This window comes from Pantherophis guttatus, chromosome 1 (genome assembly GCF_059756535.1).
Source record: "Pantherophis guttatus breed Tessera chromosome 1, ASM5975653v1, whole genome shotgun sequence".
NCBI classification, from domain to species: Eukaryota; Metazoa; Chordata; class Lepidosauria; order Squamata; family Colubridae; genus Pantherophis; species Pantherophis guttatus.
The window spans coordinates 284141968-284164078 of NC_142063.1; the positions used below are offsets into that span (position 1 = coordinate 284141968).

General features: G+C 38.8%; 1 protein-coding gene across 4 annotated transcripts in view; it reads left to right on the forward strand.

Annotated features, from left to right (window-relative positions):
• The window catches only part of CDC42EP3 (CDC42 effector protein 3), a 38163-nt gene that overhangs the window by 10741 nt on the left and 5311 nt on the right, over positions 1-22111 (forward strand). For all 4 annotated transcript variants that reach the window (XM_034428143.3, XM_034428142.3, XM_034428140.3 and 1 more), the window contains exon 2: positions 21097-21151. The gene's annotated coding sequence lies outside the window, so the exon portion shown is untranslated. The remainder of the gene's footprint in view (positions 1-21096; positions 21152-22111) is intronic.

Sequence of the window (22111 nt, forward strand, 5' to 3'; positions counted from 1 at the left end):
ATATAAATATATATCCCTGAAAATACTTCTCTCTCTTTGAATAATTTTTCTGAATAATCCTATGCTTTAAATAATTCTTTGAAGACTTCTGCCCCTTGAGTTGAATAATTCACTCAGTTAAATAATCTTATTTCAACCTATTTTAGGGTACATAATGCAATTCAGAGAATAGTTGGACCGTTCTGTTTCAGACTGGTCCAACTATTAGAAAATGTTATGCAGGTAGTCCTCGATTTACAACTATAACGGAAGCTGGAATTTTTGTCATATCTCATGATGGTTGTAAGATGAGGCACCCATGTGACTAACCTGATTTTATGACATTTTTGCAGTGGTAGGATGGATGGATGGATAGATTTGTTTATAAAATTTATTGGCTGCCCATCTTACCACAGGGTAACTCTGGGCAGCTTACAATAATAAATCTTACAATCATGGTCGTTAAGCAAACTCAATGTCCAAAATAGGTGTTTTTTGCTGGAAGTAATCACCAGTTTCCATCCCCAAAAAAATGTGTAAATCACATTTGAGACCACAGGATGCTGCAAATGACTATAAATGAGGGCCGGTTGCTGAGCACCCAAAATGCAATCACTTATGGGGTTGGGGGTTGGGTGGAGAGCAGCTGTCAGAATTTTGAATCCAAGTTGCAAGTACATTTTGGAAATCTGTCAGAACTTTGAATGGCTGCTCAGTGACCAGTCACAAGTTGAGGATTACCTTTAATAAGATAGAGATAGAATCTGCTAAAACAAATAGCCAAGACTTCTGGAAGGTAGACTTTTTCCTAGGAACTCAGAATATAGAATGGAAGGTTGTTTATATGACAAATATTTATACTGCCAAAGGATGATGAACATGCAGAAAGGTAGCCTATTCTTTCAGAAATATGCCCAAACATCATTTTCTAAGTCTTTCCTCCAGTGATTCTAGATTATTGTACAGTGTTAATAAAAAAGCTAGTTCTTGAACTGTAGTGCTCTGTCTGTGGAATGATGTTCACAAAAAGTTTTGCCTGATTTCAAATGAGTCAATGAACTCTTCAAATAAATGGTTAAATAGTTTGTTAAAGAAGCAGAGATTTATCTTTATAATGTTATTTGCCAAAGCTGAGCTAATCTTAACTCTTCTAACCTGAGCCTAGCTACAATAGAATAGATAAATGATCACAAATGTATCTTATTAAACTTTCCCTTATTTTATTAAACACATATCCCATTTTCTATTTCATGGCACCAAAGGCAAGGAAATCCTAATGGATTATAAATTCCAATATATGAATAATGTTCTTGCAATGTTCTGTGGTTTAGAACAAATTCTTGATGTAGTTTATTGTGTCTCAATCTCTACCTTGCAGGATACTATCTGATGAAATTAATGAGTCTCCTTGAAAAATGTAAAAAGCTCGAATATATTTTTGAGCTAAATATATGGGAGAGTGGACATTAACATAAATAAAAGATCCACAGAGGTCACTGGAAGAGATTTAATTTCAACTCACTTAAACCTCAGCTAATTTAAAATGCATTAAAAATGTTTAAATCATATGCTTTCATTCAGCCCGTTTCCAGCAGTCGTAGTGGGTAGTCAACAAAACAAGCAAGCAAAAACGAAACAAAACAAGACGGAACTTTTTCTTAGTTTACCATGGTAAATTGACTCAGTTAAATAACATAAATCTAGTCCTGAAAAGATTAGCTACATGAATTACATGCCAAAACAATCCGGTGCTTCGTCAGTTGTCAATGTCAATTCCTGAAAATACTCAGTGTTTTTGGCCTCCTAGTTTATTTTGGCTTGAAAATAAAGGAAATCCTTTTGCATTTGGGAATCTACCAAAATTACTAGTTATACCTAATTGCCTGATGTGATATATTCAAGATCAAATATTTATATAATTGGAAATACCTTATTGCTTTTTAGTACTATATTAGAGGTCAAATATTACTATGTACTGAATATTAAAAATGAAATGAATTTTTAAGAAAATAATATGGGGTTAGGAAAAAAAATAAAAAAATGTTTCTTTCTAAAAAAAAAACCTCCTAAAAAAGATTTCTCACATTTGTCTGCATTGTCACTTCATTAAAATGCCTGGGAAAATTCCCATTTGCCATGGTATCTTTTTGTTTAATCAGCTTTTAACATTGACATACAGGCCAATCAAATGCATGTTTGCTTACAAATTAATCTCACTGTGCTCATGGCTCCTATTCACAGTAATTGTACTCAAAACAGCAGTAGAGTCTTTAAACTACAATCTTCTGGTGGGAATGGAATGTTGCATGATGTGTAATTATATTTTGTTCACTTAACCAAGTTACTCTCAAATTTTATGGTGCCATGATCCCCCTAAAATAATACAGGAATTTATATGGAGCCCCCTTTTCCCATGAATACAATTTACCAATACACTGGATACCACATAGGAATCAGCACAGCCTCAGTCTATTTAAGGTGATCCCTCCCTAAAAGGAAGAGTTGACAGATCACAGACAAAAGTCTTGGGCAACATCCACTTTCCTAATTCCAGATGAAACAAGAACTAGAGGTATTTCTTCCACAAACTGGGTGCATATTTACAGAATCCTCATTCCAAAAAAAGAGCAGACTCAGGACAGCCACTTCTCCCATTCGGGGTAACTGAAATAACAGCATGAACAGTTTCTCTATTTAGGGATACAGGAGTTGGAAGAAAATCAACGTGGCTGCCCATTGGGGATGGTAATGTGAGAGCTGTGCCAAAGGACAAGTGGCCTGGAGAGGGCCAGCTGAGATGGGCTAAAGTGTGTAGAATTTTTTTTTTCAATGTACTATATAACATTTTCATCGGTGTCACATTGGAAAGCACACTAACAACAATAGCATTAATACTAATAAAGTAATATTTAAATAATAATAATGATACAGTGATGATGATGAAGAAGAAAAAAAGTGCAAAATAAACTCACTAAATTTTCACATCTTTGCTCTCACACACACACATTTCTGTTTTTCCACTAATGATCCTTCTTCAGGACTTAGTTAAATGCGAGGAGGAGGGGACTTTCCAGTGCCTGTTTCTTTTTATACAATCTCATTATCTTGTGTGTTGTCGTCATCCTCATCGTTTCTGAGAATTCTGTTGCATAAGAGAGAGGGGGGGCGATAGGGAGAGAGGGGGGAGACAGAGAGAGAGAGAGAGAGAGATGTCAAAAGGGTTTTGTGGTTTCCTGTGCTTTTTAACAACCAGTTCTCTGCCCTAATGACCAGCTAGGTAGGCGTAGCTAAGGGAGTCATGTGACTGGGTGGGGGAGAGATGTCAAGTTGGCAATGCCCACCTGGGTTTTGTGGCTCCCGGTGTTTTGTTTTCTGTGGAAACGGGTCCAAATGGCTCTCTCAGTGTTTAAGGGTTGCAGACCCCTGCCCTAGGATATTGTATGACCAAATGCACAAGTCCAAGCAACATGGGTATGGTGTGTATACATGACAACATGGACTTATGTGCAGTTTCATATTTGGATGGAGGCAGGCTTAGCCTCTCTACTAACCTTTCCTGGATGATGTTGCTGAGACTGTTTCTAGCCCAATGGTCTAGAAGAGCGTTGAGGCTAGAAGGAAGGCTGAGCAGCTGAGGAAGAAGCAAGAATCATTCAGCATCACCTATGTGGGTGGAAGGACAGCTGAGCCAACAGCTGAGCAATGATGAAGCACATTCCCCTATTGGCTCTGGCAGCTGCATTTTCCCCACCCACTGAATTTGCTCACAACCTCTTAGGGGTCATGGCTCACAGTATGGGAACCTGTGGCTTAATTTTACAAGGTTTGGATATATTTGTGGCTTTGATCGCCAAATACCCTACAAGGTTGGAGCTCTGGCTCCCACGTATATCTATGAACACATACCTTTTTATATTTTCTGTGTTTCACTCACAGACACATCTTAACCTCCTCTCTCTCCCCCAGAAACCCATCACCAAATTTTAGTTTCTTGTGAACATTAGCTGTACAGTGGGAAAAGAAGGCAGAGCTCTTGTATCCACAACTATCAGCAATGCTGTTGAGGGACTGAGAACAGTAGTTTGTAATTTTATCTTGTGATATGTATGACATGTAAATTCTGGATTTCAGCTATAGGCATAAAAGCTCTACTTGGAAACATGACATAAAAACAAGACAGAGTTTACAGGATTTGGGATGGAGATGAGCCTGAGTGGCGTAGGAGGCTAATGCCTCCTACTAAGGCAGCATTTAACATCCAGCTGCCTGCAATTACTGCGAGTTCAATTCTCACCAGGCTCAAGGTCGACTCAGCCTTCCATCCTTTCTAAGGTGGGTAAAATGACCCGGTTTGTGGGGGCAATAAATTGACTTTGTATAAAATATACAAAAATATGAAGGCTATTGCTTAACGCATTGTAAGCCGCCCTGAGTCTCCGGAGAAGGGCGGCATATAAAAATAAATAAATAAATAAATATAAATAAATAAATAAATAAATAAATAAATAAATAAATAAATAAATAAATAAATAAATAAATAAATAAATAAAAATAAAAAAAAACCATTCTATACTGCCTCACCAACATATTTGAAGTATGCCTGGAGGAGGTTAAGTGAACAACTTGTCTGCTTTGGGTGCCATTAATGTGACTAATTTGCTTTATACCCTCACACTCAGAGACTAACTGAATGAATAGTCACTGAACATAATTTTTCTGCATTGTTTTATAATCAAAATAATTTTATATGGCGTGACTGAAAAGCAGTATGAGGAATAAAAAATGTGGCTTGATTTTGGGTTATAATATTATATGAGCCTAACCATGTGGGGTTCAAGAAATCAGGGTTAAGCAAACCATGCCCTAACATAATGTGTCTATCTCTATGATGGTGAACCTATGGCATGCCCAAAGTGGCACGCGGAACCATGTTGCCTGGCACGTGTGGCGTTGCCCATTCCTCTTCCAGGTTTCTGGCACGCATGCACATGTGATGATCAGCTGGCCTTTGTGCATGTGGCAGTGCAGGAAACTGGAAGAGCTGATCTTCTGTTTTGCAGCGTGAGCATGCATGCAGGCCAGCTGATCTGCGCATGTGCATGTGCGGCAGTAACCGGAAGACTTGTTTGCCAGTGCGCATGCACATGCCAGAAACTGGAAGTACCTTATCCGGCGAGCCCATGCCCCCCGGGCAGTCCTCTTTCTGGTCATGACCCTGACGAGCATGCGAAGTGCTTCCTTTTCGGCACTTGGTGGCACGCGAGCGCTCTCTTTTTGGCAATAGTTATATATGTCCCATGGCAGGAACAGATACTGTACATGTTACTGAAAAGATATAATTGATATCGCAAGAGTGTAGCTGCCAGATTTGAGATGCAAAAATCTATGTGGTCAAGAGATGGCAGAAGTGCAGAGATAAAGAAAACTAATATTTTACTGCCATCTAGTGGTGTCTGATTTTTTTGCAAGCCCAGATTTGGAAACACTACTGTATTTCAGACTGATAACTTGGTACATTGACATCTTGGTCTTCTAAGATTTAGAACAGATGACCAACATTTATTTTCCAAGAACTGTAAATACTAATACTTTAAACTTAAAATTGCACACATTTGGGAGACTCAGGATTCCCCAAAAGGGAATGTTAGGCTGGAGATGCAGTGGTGGGTTTCAAAATTTTTTGCTAGCGGTTCGGTGGGTGTGGCTAGGGGGGGAGCATGTGACTGAGTGAGCGTGGCCAACTTGATTTCACACATGCCCACTCGGTCACATGATTCCCCCACCTAGCCACACCCATAGGAAAAGGTAGAAACATTTTGGAATTTCCACCTATCCACCCTCCCTTCGCCAGTTGCCCCCGTTTCCCCTCCTTTAGTGGCCCCGGCCTTAAACCCTCTTTCTCCCCCACCACTGCCTCTTTGTTCAGGCTGCTTACCTTCCATGGTGGCTGGTCCAGAGTCCGGAAGGCAAACTGACTGGAGTTTTTGGCGGCCCCCAGCCAGCCGTCACTGCTGGAAAGTGGCTGGCAAATAAACCTCCCAAAAAGTACCAGAGGTCGCGGAAAAAGCTGCTGCTGTCACTGCCACGTTCATGCATGCACATCCCATTGGACTTGCAAGGCAATGAGATGCGCGTGCGCGAAGAACATGGCAGCAACGAACATGGCAGGCGGGGCAAGCGAGCGGCAATCGGGACTAGTTTGGGGGTGTGGCCAGCCGGCCATTGCTACCGGTTTGGCAACCTTGGCCAAATTTCCACCAACAGTTTGCCCAAACCAAATCGAACCGGCTGAATACCACCTCTGTGGAGATGTAATATAACATATATTTGTAATGCAACATGTATATAAACACCAGGTTTAGAAAAGCATTATTACTACTGTCTTTCCACTGTCTACTTTCTACTGTCTACATTCCATAGCTCCTCTTTATAAAATAATTTAAATATTTCAATCAAATATTTTGATTTTATTCCCCAAAACCTTGAATATATGTCAGAGTCAATAGTCAGAATAACTATTTTCATTCTATTTTATTTCGTTACTTCTCCAGCTAGTAAAAAACTAATAAAGATCATCTTCTTTCACAGCCTTTCCAGCACAACCTTGCTTGTGTTCCTTTATTTATTTATTTATTTATTTATTTATTTATTTATTTATTTATTTATTTATTTATTTATTTATTTATTTATTAAATTTATATACCACCCTATTCCTGAGGGACTCAGGGCGGTGAACAGCGAACGATAAAAAATACATGTAATACAAATGTTAATTAAACAAAAACCAATTAAAATATACTAAACACTCTGGTCCTAGATAATTCAAGACATCCCAGTTTAAAATAAAATCGAAAGCAATATAAAGGGAAAGTTAGGCCAGGCCGGCCTGCTGAAACAGGAATGTTTTGAGGGCACGGCGGAAAGTGCGCAGATCCGGAATCTTCTGTATCTCTGGGGGGAGCTCGTTCCAGATGGTGGGTGCCCCCACAGAAAAGGCTCTCCCCCTGGGGGCCGCCAGTCGACACTGTTTGGCTGATGGCACCCTGAGAAGTCTCTCTCTATGGGAGCGTACTGGGCGGTGAGAGGCTATTGGTGGCAGAAGGCGGTCTCGTAAGTACCCCGGTCCTAAGCCATGGAGTGCTCTAAAGGTGGTAACTAAGACCTTGAAGCGCACCCGGAAGACCACAGGGAGCCAGTGCAGCTCGCGCAGGAGGGGAGCCACATGGGAGTGCCATGCTGCTCCCATAACTACCCGCGCGGCCGCATTCTGGACCAGCTGGAGCCTCCGGGTGCTCCTCAAGGGGAGCCCCATGTAGAGAGCATTACAGTAGTCCAGGCGTGAAGTGACGAGGGCATGAGTGACCGTATTTAACGAGTCCCGATCCAGAAAGGGACGCAACTGGCGAATCAGGCGAACCTGATAAAAAGACCTCCCGGCCATAGCCGTCAAGCCTTTGGTTGACTTCTTTGTGGAAGGGAGAAATGGAAAAGTAAAATGGTTGCATATTGTTTCTTTTTCTCCCATTAGAAGTTTTCACTGGATCTCAGACACTTCCATGAATGGAAGCATCACCTATGTTCATGAGAACATATTTCTATTTGTTGTTTTCAGAAGTCTCCACTCTGGTCCGCTTCCTAGAGGGCGCTATGCTCGAATGTGATTGGCTGCCACGTCTGACAGCTCAGTATAAAAGAGCTGTGGAATTTTCCCCGTTGCCATCAGCTGAGCGGGCTCTGTGTTAGCAGCCCCGTTTGGCAACCATTGTTAGAATAAAAGTGTTAGCTTTACTTTGCCGCCTCGCCTCCATTCTTGACCACCTGCGCACTGAATATAACACATTAATTTATATAAAAGATAAATATGTATACTTAAAATGTCTGCTCCATTTGTGTCTCTTTTCATTAGCCTAGATTAGTAGGATAAGAGAATGGCCAGTGGTTAGAGATATCCAACACAGTTTTGAAATGTTTTATAAGTTTTAACAATATTTAAAGGGTGACATTTCTGTCTTTCAAAGATGCAACACCTTCCTTTGGAAACATAATGCAATATTAAAAACATAATGCAATACTTTGGTGGGAAAGAACTTATTATTTAAGTCTGTGCTCAAATTATAGTGAGTGCTGATCTTGCTCCATGTAATTCAAGCAGTGGTTTAAAACCAAATACATTATTATGAGCAATTACTTATTCGCAAAAGTCATCTGGGACCAGCCACTCTTTTTAAGTATAATGTGCTGCATTGGGCTATTGGAAGGATCAAATACTGTGTGGTAGAAACAGGAAAAGACATTCATATATGCCTGAGTTTCCTGGAAGAAAAAAATAAACAAAACATCGTTACTAAACATTGTCAGGTATTTTACAAAAAGTGTTTACTTTTTATTTTAAAAGAATGCTTTAAAGTCAGGGGCAATATATTCATCATCCATGGATTGATTAAATCCAGGCAAACATAGAAACTATTGGTGAATAGGAAATGTCACTTATGGATTAAAGTTCAACCTGTTTTTAGATAGGTTGCCTTTCCACAAGAAAGCAGATCTGCAGCCTTGGAATATTTACCAATCCTCAGCTGTCACTAGGCTCAACAGCTATAACAAGCTATGGCAAGGAATACTTTTGCACAAATCTGCCAAGTGCACCAGCTATAACTGAGCTGCTTAGACTTAGCGATTAACCACACCTTCATTGCCTGCTTTCACTACAACCTACCCATGCTGTTTTGAAGATATCCTTCAAAAGTGTCCAGAGGTTGCTGTTTATAAAAAAAAAATGCAGTAACTAATCTACCAATCAATACAAAGCATAAGGTCATATTGCAGAGGAATCTGCAGAATCTTTTTTTCCCCCTAAGATGGTTAAAAAAAACACTACAATGTCACAATGCAAATTCTACCCTTATGTATATCCATGCAATGTCACAGCGCACATACAAAAATGTCACAATGCTGCAATGCTCATTTTGTTATTTGCCTCAGTTCCTCTGATAATATGATACAGGTTGTTAACTGCTTACCAGGGACAATTGTAAGTTGTTTGTCCTGAATGTTAAACTCTTTAAACAGTTTAGGGCCAGACTGACTAAGGGACTACCTCTCTGTTAAGTCCTTATTTGGTTTTTAAGATCTGATTTTTTGAAGATGCCCATTTTTCTGGTCCATCTTCCTGCTGAATTGCTTCCAGGCATAACACATGCTTTTGAAGGAGTTTCATTGGACTCTCTACTTTTATGTTTAGGAAAAATGTAAAGCAGCTTATCTTTTGCTAAGCTTTAATAGTTAGACAATTTTAGCATTTGTAATTAAGTTTTGACTTTATAGGTCAGTGATGGTTAACCTTTTTGGTGCCGAGTGCCCAAAGCACACGCATGAGTGCGCAAATGAATGCATGCATGGCCGAACCCCCAAAATGCAATGCAAGCACCTCCCCCATGCATGCGCCCCACCCCCGGGTGAGCCTTTCATATGCATGCATCCTGCCCCCCCAGTGCATGCGCCCTGGCCTCCCCGCCCCTTTTTGGCTTTCAGGTTGGTGCAGGAGGCTTGGAGCCTCCTCCACCAACCTGGAAGCCGAAATGGGGTGCCGTGCGAGGCCCTCCCGTGACCCATTTTGGGCCTGGAAAGACTTCTGCACCAAACTGCATCGCCACGCATGTCCCCCGGCCCCCCAGGCATGCACTCGTGTGTTCCCCGCATGTACCCCCCTCCCCACATGTGGGCAGAGATCTAAAGACCAAGTGGCCGGTTGGGGGCACGCGCAAATGTGTGGTAGAGCTGGGCTGGCATGCCATAAGTTCGCCATCATGGTTATAGATAGTCCTCGTTCAATGGCCTTTCCAAGTTACCGTAGCACCAAACAAGGGGGACATCCGGCTTTGCTCATAGTTGTGGCTGTTGCAGCATCCCCACAGTCATGTGATCTCAATTCAGGTACTTGGCAACCAACTCACAATTACAACAGTTGCGGTACAACAAAGTGGCGTACAACAAAGTGACAGTGGTCAAGTGATAGCCATTTGTGACCTTCATTGCTGGTTTCAGTGGGGGAAGCTGGCAGGAGGTTTCAAATGGCAAGATCACAAAACCTGCATAGGATTCCCCTAGCAATAGCAGCCGGGACTGTTGCAGCTGACGTTGTAAATTGTAACATGCTTTATGACAGCATCACTTAGTGACAGAATTGCTGGTCCCAATTACCATTTTTAAGTGAGGATTAGCTGTAATTTTAACTGTTTATATTCTTAATTTTATTTTATGTTTTGCGTACTCGCCAGAGTAGAAAGCTTCCTTCTTCTGGACCAAGCCACAGTTTTGATTTGTAATATCTCAGCACATAGGCAATGTAAGTAAGTAGCTTATTTTATTCTCCTGCTGTTTTGCATCTCGTCATCGTTCTGCTTCAATAATATCTAGGAGTCAGCAGTTTTGACTCACATTGAGAAATTACCAATGGTTATAAGCTGCTTTCACACACAATGCTAAGATTTTGGTTTGGTAGGTGAGTGAAGCCAGCCAGTTAAGGTTTAGAGAAAACTAATTTTAGCTTAACATGCTGTATAAATCCAGTTAATGTGGGTTATTTAGCAAACCATATTACTGAAAGCAATGTGTAATACCAGCTAAATTGTAATGTCTTATTTAACCTCTAAAAATTAAACTTGAGGACAAATAGCTAAATTGATGCTAGAAAATAAGTTAATTTATGATTATTCTTTTGAATTGCTGTGTTTTAGGAGGGAACATTTATATGTTTCTTTGTTAGATTTCTATCCTTTTCTTGAGCTCAAGTCAGATCCTCCTTCCACAGTTCTAACAAATTTCTCTGGCTATAGGAAAGTCAGGGGAATAAAACTTTGTGTTATTAGTATGAGAAGTAATAATGGTCTTTTGGTAAGAAAAAGAAGAGTTTCACATGTATTAGGATGAAGTTCTCAAACTACAATATCAAGTTCCCTTAAAATAGCACAGATTTGTGCAATGAATAAAACAAATGATGTAACTGGGGTCAGGTTTGGGCCTTTTTAATAAAATTTAATCTGTAAAGCAAATAATACAATGATAGTATTTTATAACTTGATAAAATAAACAGAAGGAATTTTATAAAATAAGCAATCCCCCAGTAATGTTCAAAATTATATTTTAGTGGGAAGTATGAGTTTGCTTATTTTGCTTAAATTCAAATCAGCTTCTCTTAAAATGCTGCCACTTGCAAAAGATGAGTAGGCTGTCAGTTCCTTTTGGCCCTCTGTCTGCCATGAAACTATACTGAGGTAACAATCACAGCTCATCCTACTCTTTCCCTTTCTCAGCCTTGCTTGGGACTTGCAAATCCCCTCCCCCTCCTCCCGCCTTTTGTCATTTCGTTTTTGCTGCAGGCTCCCCTCCCTTTTCCTTTGTAGAGGGAGCATCAGATCAGATAGTCAGAGCTTTGCATAGCTCTGCATGTCTTCCACACATTAAAGAGAGAGAGAGAGAGATGTTTTAAAAAACCAGAAACAAAAGAACACTCCCTTGCAACCTTAGTATAAAGTTGTATTTAGTCCATTTCTACATTGGACCGGTAACCTCTTTGAAATAGAACTGGATTACGATTGCTCCTGTCACATACTGGCCAAAACATGCAACAATGATCAGTACTATTCTTATTGCTAGGATGGATGACACACACTGTATATTGCACATATGATACCCAGACTGGTAATTCAGTCTATAACTTCTGTATCTTATTAAAAAGCAGCATGAGAAAGCCTTGAACGATCAGAGCCATAATGGGCAGCCGAAGCAAGCCGAATATCCAAGAGAATATTGACAATCATAGGAAAAGCTCTTTACTGGCGCTGAACAATTAATAGGCTTCCCTCAATTAATGTTCCTTGCCAGAAGTCAGCTGGGAAGGTTGCAAATCATGATCACATGGCAGTAAGATACTGCAACTGTCATAAATGCAAGCTGGTTGCCAGGTACCCAATTGTAATCATGTTGTAATTTAAGGACAAGTCATACGCCACTTTCTGAGGCTTTGAACATAACTTAAAATGTTACAACAAACAGATCATTAAATGTCTAGGTCCATGCTGGTGAACCTATGCCATGTGTGCCACAGGTGGCACTCAGGGCCCTCTCTGTCAGCACGCGAGCGTCGCCCCAGTTCAGCTCCGCCACGCATGTGCGCGTGCCTCCCGTCAGCCAGCTGGCTGTTAGGTCTCTGCCTTGCATGCTTGGGGGGCGGGGCATGTGCAGGGGCCACATGGTGCATGTGGGGGTACGCACATGCATGGGGTGGGGCGCATGCATGGGGGCCATGCATGCATTGCATTTTTGGGGTTCAGGCGCGCCCACACGCTTTGGACACTCAGTCCGGAAAAGGTTCACCATCATGGGCCTAGGTGAATAATTGACTAAACTCTGACTTGTACATACAGTAACCGCTCACTTGATTCCCTATTGCAAGTAATAATGCTCCACCACAGTAATTATATCAGTTGGATAAAAGTTGGTAGGAAGGTATAATTTTGGTAGGCAGTATGGAATGCTGTGATTATAGATAGAGTTCTTTACTTGCAATAAATTCTAAATTCACTTACTTGAAAATATTTTCAACTGAATTCAGTGTCTTTTTGATCCATATTTTTAAGAGGAATGTTGATATATAACAGCTCTTCAGTTCCTACTCTGCATTTTATACAAATACATGACTCAAAGCTATACAATTTGTAAACATCCACTAATTTCATAAAATATCCTGTTTATACATAGAATTATTTATTTCCTCCAACAGCAGATCGCTGGCTATTATTGAAAAACTTAATGTTAAAATAAACATAATTTCAAATATAACTCATTTTAAAGATGGGCAGCCAATAAATTTGATAAATAATACATTTGATAATGTAATAATGTAATGTAATGTAATAATGTAATGTAATAATAAAGTTGACTTTAAAAAGGCAACCACTTAGGACAGGACTTCAGAATCCCATGTTGATTCCTAGGTAAATAGATATTTGGACCATATTAAAAAAAAAAGAAATATAAAATAAATGTTGCCTTGTAGATTTATGAGCCTTGTTGATTTCTCTGATTATTCTTCCTGCTAAAGCCAGGCATAGTGCTGCGTAAGATGGAGTCAGTCTTTTTCTATTATAGTAGGCAGAATCCAAGGTAATAGCTTACAATGGGCAATGCTCAGATGACCTCAAGGAGGATTAAAAGAGGAAGAGGAGTCTAGAATTGCGTCTTGCTTCTCTTCTTTTGTGTCTCATCCTAGCCAAAGGTGATAGCTAAACATAAGGCTGTAGAATGTCACTATCACTTAGAACTTGCATTTCACACACCAGAAAATGTCAGTAGAACATTTTTATAACAGCTCTGATTACATCATTGAGGAATTGTTTGGTGACAGTAAACATAACTGTAAAAAGAGATACAGGTAGTCCTTGACTTACTACCACAATTGAGCCCAACATTTTTGTTGCTAAGCGAGACATTTGTTTAGTGAGTTTTGCCCCATTTTACTTTTTGCCACAGTTGGTAAGTGAATCACTGCAGTTCTTAAATTAGTAACACAGTTGTTTAAGTGACTCTGGCTTCCTCAGTGACTTTGCTTGTCAGAAGGTGGCGAAAAGTGATCTCACGATCCCAGGACACTGCAACAGTCATAAATATGAGTCTGTTACCAAGCATCTTAATTTTGATCATGTGGCTATGGGGATGCTGCAACGATCATGGATATGAAAACGGTCATAAATCACTTTTTTCAGTGCTGTCGTAACTTCGAACGGTCCCTAAATGAACTGTTGTAAGTCAAGAACTACCTGTAGTGAAGCAAGCTTAAATGCTGAGCTTCTTCATACAAGTAAGGTTTAATGTATTTACTTTTTTAAATGATAAACCTTAAACCTTTCTGTTTGATTGATCCCTGTTGGAAGGGGCTACTGAGTCCAGTCTGCCACTTCATTGAGGGGGTGTCAGCTACAGCATTTCTGGCAATCCAATTTATGCTTTTATACTTTCAGCAAAGGGGGAATGCATTCATTTCTTATCCTATTTATTTATTTATTTGTTTTCTGCCCCATCTGTTCTGCTTACAAAAGTTAGCTTACAGCAATACAAGTAGTCCTTGACTTACAATCGTAATTGAGCTTGCAATTGCGGTTATATGTCATGATGTCCATAAAGTGAATCCCCACATGACCATTCCTGATTTTATGTCCTTTTTTGCCATGGTCATTGAGTGAACCCATTGTTTGCTATGGGCCATTTTTTTTTTTGCCGGAAACCAGAAATAACCACCAGTTTCTAGAAAAAATATAAATTGCGACCACATGACTGTGGGATGCTGCAAATGGCCATAAATGTGGGCCAGTTGCTGCGTGTCCAAAATGTGGTCATTTGTCCAGAGGGGCAAATGTTAGAACTTTGAATCTGGGATATAGATAGATTTGGAGGGATCTGTTTAACTTTGACAGGTTTCTATGTAACTGGTTTATTAGTTAGGAACTACCTGTAAAATAAATGCCAGGGGAAAAAGGTAGTACAATGAACATAAAATTAAAATCAGTGTGATTAAAATCAGTTCCATTATGGAATTTAACTTATTAATAGGAAGATTTTCTTAGCATTCCTGAAATTGAATATCATTGTTATGTGTTCTTTACATAAAACTATAAAACAGAATTTGACAATTTTTTCTGAGCCCTCCAAAACCACAGATTTTTTTTTTAATTTGATTTATATGCTGCCCTTCTCTGGGGACTCAGGGCGGCTTACAATGCGTTAAGCAATAGCCTTCATACTTTTGTATATTTATACAAAGTCAGCTTATTGCCCCCACAAACTGGGTCCTCAATTTACCTACCTTAGAAAGGATGGAAGGCTGAGTCAACCTTGAGCCTGGTGAGATTCGAACTTACAGTAATTGCAGACAGCTGGTGTTAATCACAATGCTATCAGTCTGCTGAGCCACCAGGCCCTTATATTTGAAAAGTACTGTCATTTTCTTTTTAATTCAGTAAGTATAGTTATTTTTACCCATAAGAATTAGTTTCTGATCTGTTTATCATCTTCGTTGGCTTTGTCTGTGCTTGTTTCAATTTCTCTGAATACTTCTTAAAGTATAATGTCCAGAATAGGACATAATATATTACTCATGTTCCTCCAAAAATAAGACCAGGTCTTATTTTCTTTTGGGCCCCAAAATAAGCACTAGGGCTTATTTTAAGAGGGTATCTTTCCCCCCCCCCCCCATGTACAGGAGGCCCACTTCTTCTACATGCTCGCGGTGTGGCAGGAGGCTGCGTGGCATGCCAGTGCCGCCACCGCCACAAGGCTGGGGGGATGGAGCTGTCCTACGCATCTTGCACCTTTAGGCCCCCACATCCAGGCCACCTCGGGGATCCAGCAGCCCTATCCAGCAGGACCCTGCATGGCCACCGGCCCACTTCTGCTTGCTTGTGGCTGCAACAGAGCAGGAGGCCGAGCAACACACTGGTGCTGCAACCATGAGGCAGAGTGGTGGTGGAGCTGCCCCAAGAGCCTCACACTTACCTTAAGGCTCCCACAGCCAGGCCATTCACTCCCGACACCTCTCTTGCAGCTGTGGCACTAACACACTGCTCAGCCTCCTGCTCTGTTGTGGCCATGAGCAAGCAGAAGAAGTGGGCTGGTGGTCACGTGGACTTCTGCTGCACCTAGGTGTTGCTGCCGTGAGGCAGTTGTCAGCGCGTGGATGGCCTGTCTGCGGGGGCCCTGAGGTAAGCTGATATGGGGCACCACCCCACGTGGCCGCAGCACCACGAGCAACCAGATGGAGTGGGTGGGTGGCTGTTCTTAAGTAGGGCTTATTTTGGGGGGGTAGGGCTTATATTAGGCGCATGTGGAAAAACATGCTAGGGCTTATTTTCAGGGAAACAGAGTATTAAAACCCATAGTTAGGATTATGATCAAATATAGTTCAAAAATTCTTTTCACAGGTATTCTCTCCAGCTAGAAATTAAGATATAGTTTTCAGACTAGACACTTTATGAAAGCATAATCTTCCATAAGGTCTTTGAATAAAATGTGTTAATCTGAAAAAGTGCTACCAAACTACTTCAGATTTTTAGTTTTTACTCTATTATTTCAGCTCCCTTCTTTAACTTATCAATATAATTTTGAATTTTCTGCCTTCCAGAACAGTGTTTCTCAGCTTTGGCAACTTTAAAGTTCATGGACTTCAACTCCCAGAATTCCACAGCAAGCATTGAAGACCACACATCTTAAACTTGCCACAGTTGAGAAACGTTCTAGAACACTGTTTCTTAAAGTGTGGTCCTAGAACCCTTCATCATCCCCCAAGACTCTCTTAGGGGTCTGCAAGATCAAAATAGTTTGCCAGCCTACATTGAAAAATAATACAATATTTAAATCACTTCAAACAATCGTAAGAAGAAGTAGCAGAAAATGCATCAATTTTAATTTTTAGTATGGTAAATATCAATAAATATAATTCATAGAAAAACTCTTATGGAGCCTTAATAATTTTTATAAGTAGAAAGAGTCCCGAGAGGGAAAAAAATGTTTAAGAAACACTGTTCTACAACATTATCTATCCCACCTAAATTTCTGTCATCTACAAATATGATAAGCATTTCCTCCACCTCTTTTGTTCATATTGTTAAGTTCTTAAACTATCTTGGTCCTACAGTTCATATATTATATTCCAGTCTGATGAAAAACTGTTATCAAATACTTTTTATCCAGCCCTTGTATTTTAATAGTATTGAACAGAAAATCATGGGTTACTGTAATGGGTAAAAAGAATAACCTTGAGGAAGAAGAGAAAGAAATGCAACATAACAAGGGTTAGATTAAAAAAAAAAAAATCAGAGTCTCAGGCAGAATGCAATTTGAGTCAACATCTCAAGCAAGGATCTCCCTAATTTGCAAGACGATAAAGGAGGTGGGTGGGAGAGAAGCACATCTCAGCGTGCAAGATTCTGTTACTATATAGCCTTATAATAAAAGTAGTATTAGCTGATATGTTTTTGGTTTCCAAATTTGGCCTACCTTGGAAGGCGGACATGTACTTTATCAAATATCAAGAAATAGTGTGTCCACGGCATTTTCATTACCTCTATTGGAATAATAAATAAACAAGATTTAGTCTGACGAGGCTGGCCTTGACAAATTCCGTAGTTCCCCAGTTCTCCATTCCCTCCCTTTTCAAGATATGAACATTTGCCTTTTTCCAAGTCATCTGGTTTTTCTCCTGTTCTGCAAAATTTCTCAGAGAGAATACATAAAGATTCTGCCAAACTATCTGTAACCTAAGTGCAACCCATCCAATCCTGCATATTTAAACTCATTCAAGGTCAATAGATACTTCCTGATATTTCTAATCGTGCTTGAATTGGAATTCTGCCTTCCCAAATGCACAGTCTCTTCACAGAGAGGCTGAACCAAAATAGAAGCAGGCTTCTCAGATTCAAGAAGACAACTCCTGAAACATATGGAACAAATTCATTAGAATGCCATCTCATATCGTTACATCCCAGCATACAATTAATTTAGAAATCCCTTGTGTTGTGCTCTATTTCAAGAGGCATTCTGTCAAGCAACTGTGCTCTTGCAAACTATTCTCAGATTTAGTGCATATTGAAAGATTCAGGAAATCACATGGTAGTATCTCCTTAAGCATCCCTTTTTGAAAGTGTACTTGTGGAAATTTCCTAGTATAAAGTTTATTTCTGCTCTGTTCTAGGCCAGGAACTTAACCTATTTCATTGAGAGCCAGAACCTGAATCAATATCCATTGTGCCTCAGAATGGGCAGAGGGTGGAAACTAAAAAGAGAGAAGCTATTATTTTTTCCTTTTGAATCACAGGTGTGACTTACTCCTCCAACATCTAACTCTAATGAATAGTTACAGTACTAATTAGTACTTATATACTGCAGTTTGAGACTGATTTACATGTCAGGCCTCAAAGCTCAGTCAGTGTATCTATATTTTAAAAACATTTTTGTTTCTTTTCCTTAGTTTGCATATAATCTGGTGAAGAGCTTTGCAAAAACTGAACGCTTGTGCATCCTTTCTTCCATTTTGACTGATCCTCATTAAATTGGTTTGGAAAGTTATCATTCACAGAAAAGACAAAATCAGATGTCTTATATTTTTGTGGAGGCGCTGTTCTTTGCATAGAAACTTGTGATCTGGGAAACTCCTTTACAGTCGCACAGACAAAAAAGAGTGAGTTATTTGGCAATACTCATTACAAACATGGAAATCAGAAGACAGGGTTTACTTGGGATATTTAGGGTATTAACCTTTAATTATATAAAAGACTAACATGGATAAATAGAGTTGCCAAGCGGCACCCAACCATGACAATGTTGAATCAGGCCTTCTGTGATTCATCCATACAACCTTTTGTTGGATACATCATCCCCACCCATCAAATTGTTTCTTTAATGGTGCAAAATAGAGGAGGGATTCCATTTCTAGTCTGCTGCCATTATGTACATAAAAAAGATGAAACCTAACCAAAGACCACTCCATTTGGGATTGTTGATGCTAATTCTCATACTATTATTATCCATACAGTATTTGGTTTTTGTTGATGTTTAGTAAATATCAAGCTATATTTATGGTACCTGTAGGGAGTAATATGTGAGCTTGCTATGATCTGGATGTGGGGATTGATTGGGAGTGTGGTGGGCAAACTAAACTGGAAATTATCTATAGCAATTTTCAAACACATGTAAGGATCAGTAATAATCAACAATGTCTAACAAATGTGTTGTTTGGGTATTTTGTGCTATATGAAAATTGTGTTCTTCAGAAAAGCTTAAAATGTTGTAACTGGAAATTCGGACATAACTTTACTGCTGAACTTTAGCATAAATAGTAAAGATTAATAGAGCAGATATTTAAAAAAATAATAAATTGGGTTACTAAAATCCATTTTCTCCAATTTGTTTCATCTTATTATAGAAATATGGAATATTAAAATGAATAAGAAGCTTCCTAGTTTTCATTTAAAAATTTTCATATGTTGTGACTGCAAATGACAATTCCATTTTCCATCCAATAATGGAAAACTAAAGTACATAATCCATCATTCAGGGACAAATTGTATTTAAAACACAGAAAATATTAGTAGCAAAATTAACAATTCAGCAAAATGATTTGAAGAATCCTTTACTTAACAATTGGTCAACTCATATTTAGCCTCCCTTGTTTAATTATGGCAATAAGTTACCTCTGCTATGGACAATTTAAAATTAATATTACAGATGAATTTTTATATGCTGCCATGCTCTTATGTTTTTTTTTTAAAAATATGGATTTTTGCTCATTTTACTTTTTTATGTTTTTTTAATTGTGATCATGTCATATATACACATATTGTACACACATACACGAATACAGAGAGACACATACACACATATAAATGCTATATTAGGATTTTTAAGGGCAATTCTGTGGTGCAAAGGCTAACATAGATCAGTCCAGCTGCATGTGGCATGCAGAGGTGGAATTACTGAATTAAACCTCGAAGGCTAATATATAGAGTAAGAATAAACATTGGCTTACGTCAAATATAAGCAATAAACTAACTTAAAGATAATGGTTTGCATGTATTTTCTTGCTTGTCTTTTCACTAATTCAATGCACATTAGCAATATTTTGACTCTACTATGTTTTTATTTCTTGCTCTCTTTTTGTGAAGATATAAAACTGGTTTCATGCTTTCTGCACCAGCCATTATTTGCCCAGGTTTCTCAGATTTATATGCACATAGTTTTTCCACAAATAGTCTTACAGTACTAGTGTCCTTTCCTGGCAGCTATTACACAAACATTTATACTAATCTCATAACATTTGAAGAATAACTATTGATATTGGGCAAAGAAACTCTACAAAGCCATAATTTTCAGGTCTATCCAGTTTGTAATGGGTAAATGAAAAACTCACAAGTCCACTGAAAAAGTTCAACTCTCATCATTCCAGCTTCATAACATTTATACCAATTTCTGCTCGTTTACCTTAAATCCATCAACAAACTTGTAAATTTCCCACAGTAGGTTGAATAGCTACTCACAAATCATATAACGGGACTTTAGCAAAAGAAAATCCAAGTGTAAACTGGGTTATTTATAATATAATTTATAATATTTATAAGTTATTTATAATTCGTAAATTTTATTGATTGTTACATTCTGCACTCTGACATATTTGGATTATATAGCAAAAAATTCTGGAGGCTGCAATCCTCACATTCTCTATCATTTTAATATCTAAATATTAAAAAGAAATTGGTTGTTTTTTTGAAATGAAGAATAAAAACATTAAATAGGTGACATGTATACATACAGTCTTCCTTTCTAATGACTGTTTATTTGTTTCACTTGAGATAGAGAAAAAGACAGAGATAAAGACATGCAAGTTCAATTATTTATTTAAAATAAAGCTTGCAACTCTCCCCATTCAGATGATTGATGAACTAAAACTTCAAACCTATTGGTTACAATAAAACACAAGTTAGCATAGCTGTCTTAAAATCCACAGATGTAACTGAGATTTACAAATGTTCCAGAAGAATACCATAAATATTTTTAAATGGTCAAAATGACTAATTTCAAACTTACCTAGATCACACTAATAGTTTTTTTTTTCTTTCTAGGGGCTTGCCTTATTTCTAAATTTCTACATTCTGTTGCAAGCTTGGAAAAGAATTGTGTAAATCTAAACAATGAGTAACATAGCTTTTATTATCTAGCTGTGTTCTAAATTGTCATTGTAACCCTAGTTTTGTTAAGTGTGGATTTCATAACTGATTTCAGTATTTCAAATGAACATTTCTCCTAATAAATTAGTGAACCTTACACAATCTATAAGATAATTAACAAACTTATGTTCACAAATGTACAATTCTTTTGTTGTTGTATAAAACTTGTCATTGGTTCAGATTTTCCATATGAGATGATTTGAAATAGGTCAATGGAAGAAGCACTAAAGAGACAGGAGAGGATTATCAAAATATAAAATGGACTATTTAAATAATTTATAATACATTTTAATATGCGTTTATCACATATATTATTATTTCAATTTTGCCTCTTCTTCTCTTTCAGATCTACCGTCTACTGCAACGACACAAACTTTGCAACATTATAAAGACAACGAAAGGTGAGTATTTCCCATAAGCCAGTCTGTCACAAACAGTTGATTTCTTAAATTAAATAGCAATGGTACTTAAACTTATTTATATATATATATATATATATATATATATATATATATATATATATATATATATATATATATATTTATTTATTTATTTATTTATTTTAAATTTATATACCGCCCTTCTCCCTGAGGACTCAGGGCGGTGTACAGCCAGAATTAAAAAACATAAAATACAAATATTAAAAAACAATTAAAATATATATAAATTTGGCCCAAAATTAAAAATACAAACCAATTAAAACATTTAAAATTTCTTCTTAAGCCAGCCCGGCTTGCTGGAAAAAGTGGGTTTTAAGGGCACGGCAGAAGGCACTAAGGTCTTGGATTCTCCTTATCTCTGGGGGCAACTGATTCCAGAGGGTAGGTGCCCCCACAGAGAAGGCCTTCCCCCTGGGGGTCACCAGCCTACATTGATTGGCTGATGGCACCCTGAGGAGGCCCTCTCTGTGGGAGCGCACGGGACGATGGAAGGTCTTCGGTAGCAGCAGGCGGTCTCGAAGATAGCTAGGCCCGATGCCATGGAGCGCTTTAAAGGTGATAACCAGCACCTTGAAGTGCACCCGGAAGACCACTGAGAGCCAGTGCAGCTCGTGCAGGAGCGGTGTTACGTGGGAGCGCCATGCTGCTCCCGTCACTACCCGCGCTGCTGCATTCTGGACCAGTTGGAGCCTCCGGGTGCTCTTCAAGGGGAGCCCCATGTAGAGAGCGTTGCAGTAGTCAAGGCGAGAGGTGACGAGGGCATGAGTGACTGTGCACAGCACTCTCTGAGGAGTTTATAGTATCAGCATATTGCCCCCAACAATTTGGGTCTTCATTTTATCATCCTCAGAAGGATGGAAGGCTGAGTTATTCTTGAGCCAGTCAGATTGAACTCCTGGCTGTGGGCAGAGTTAGCTTGCA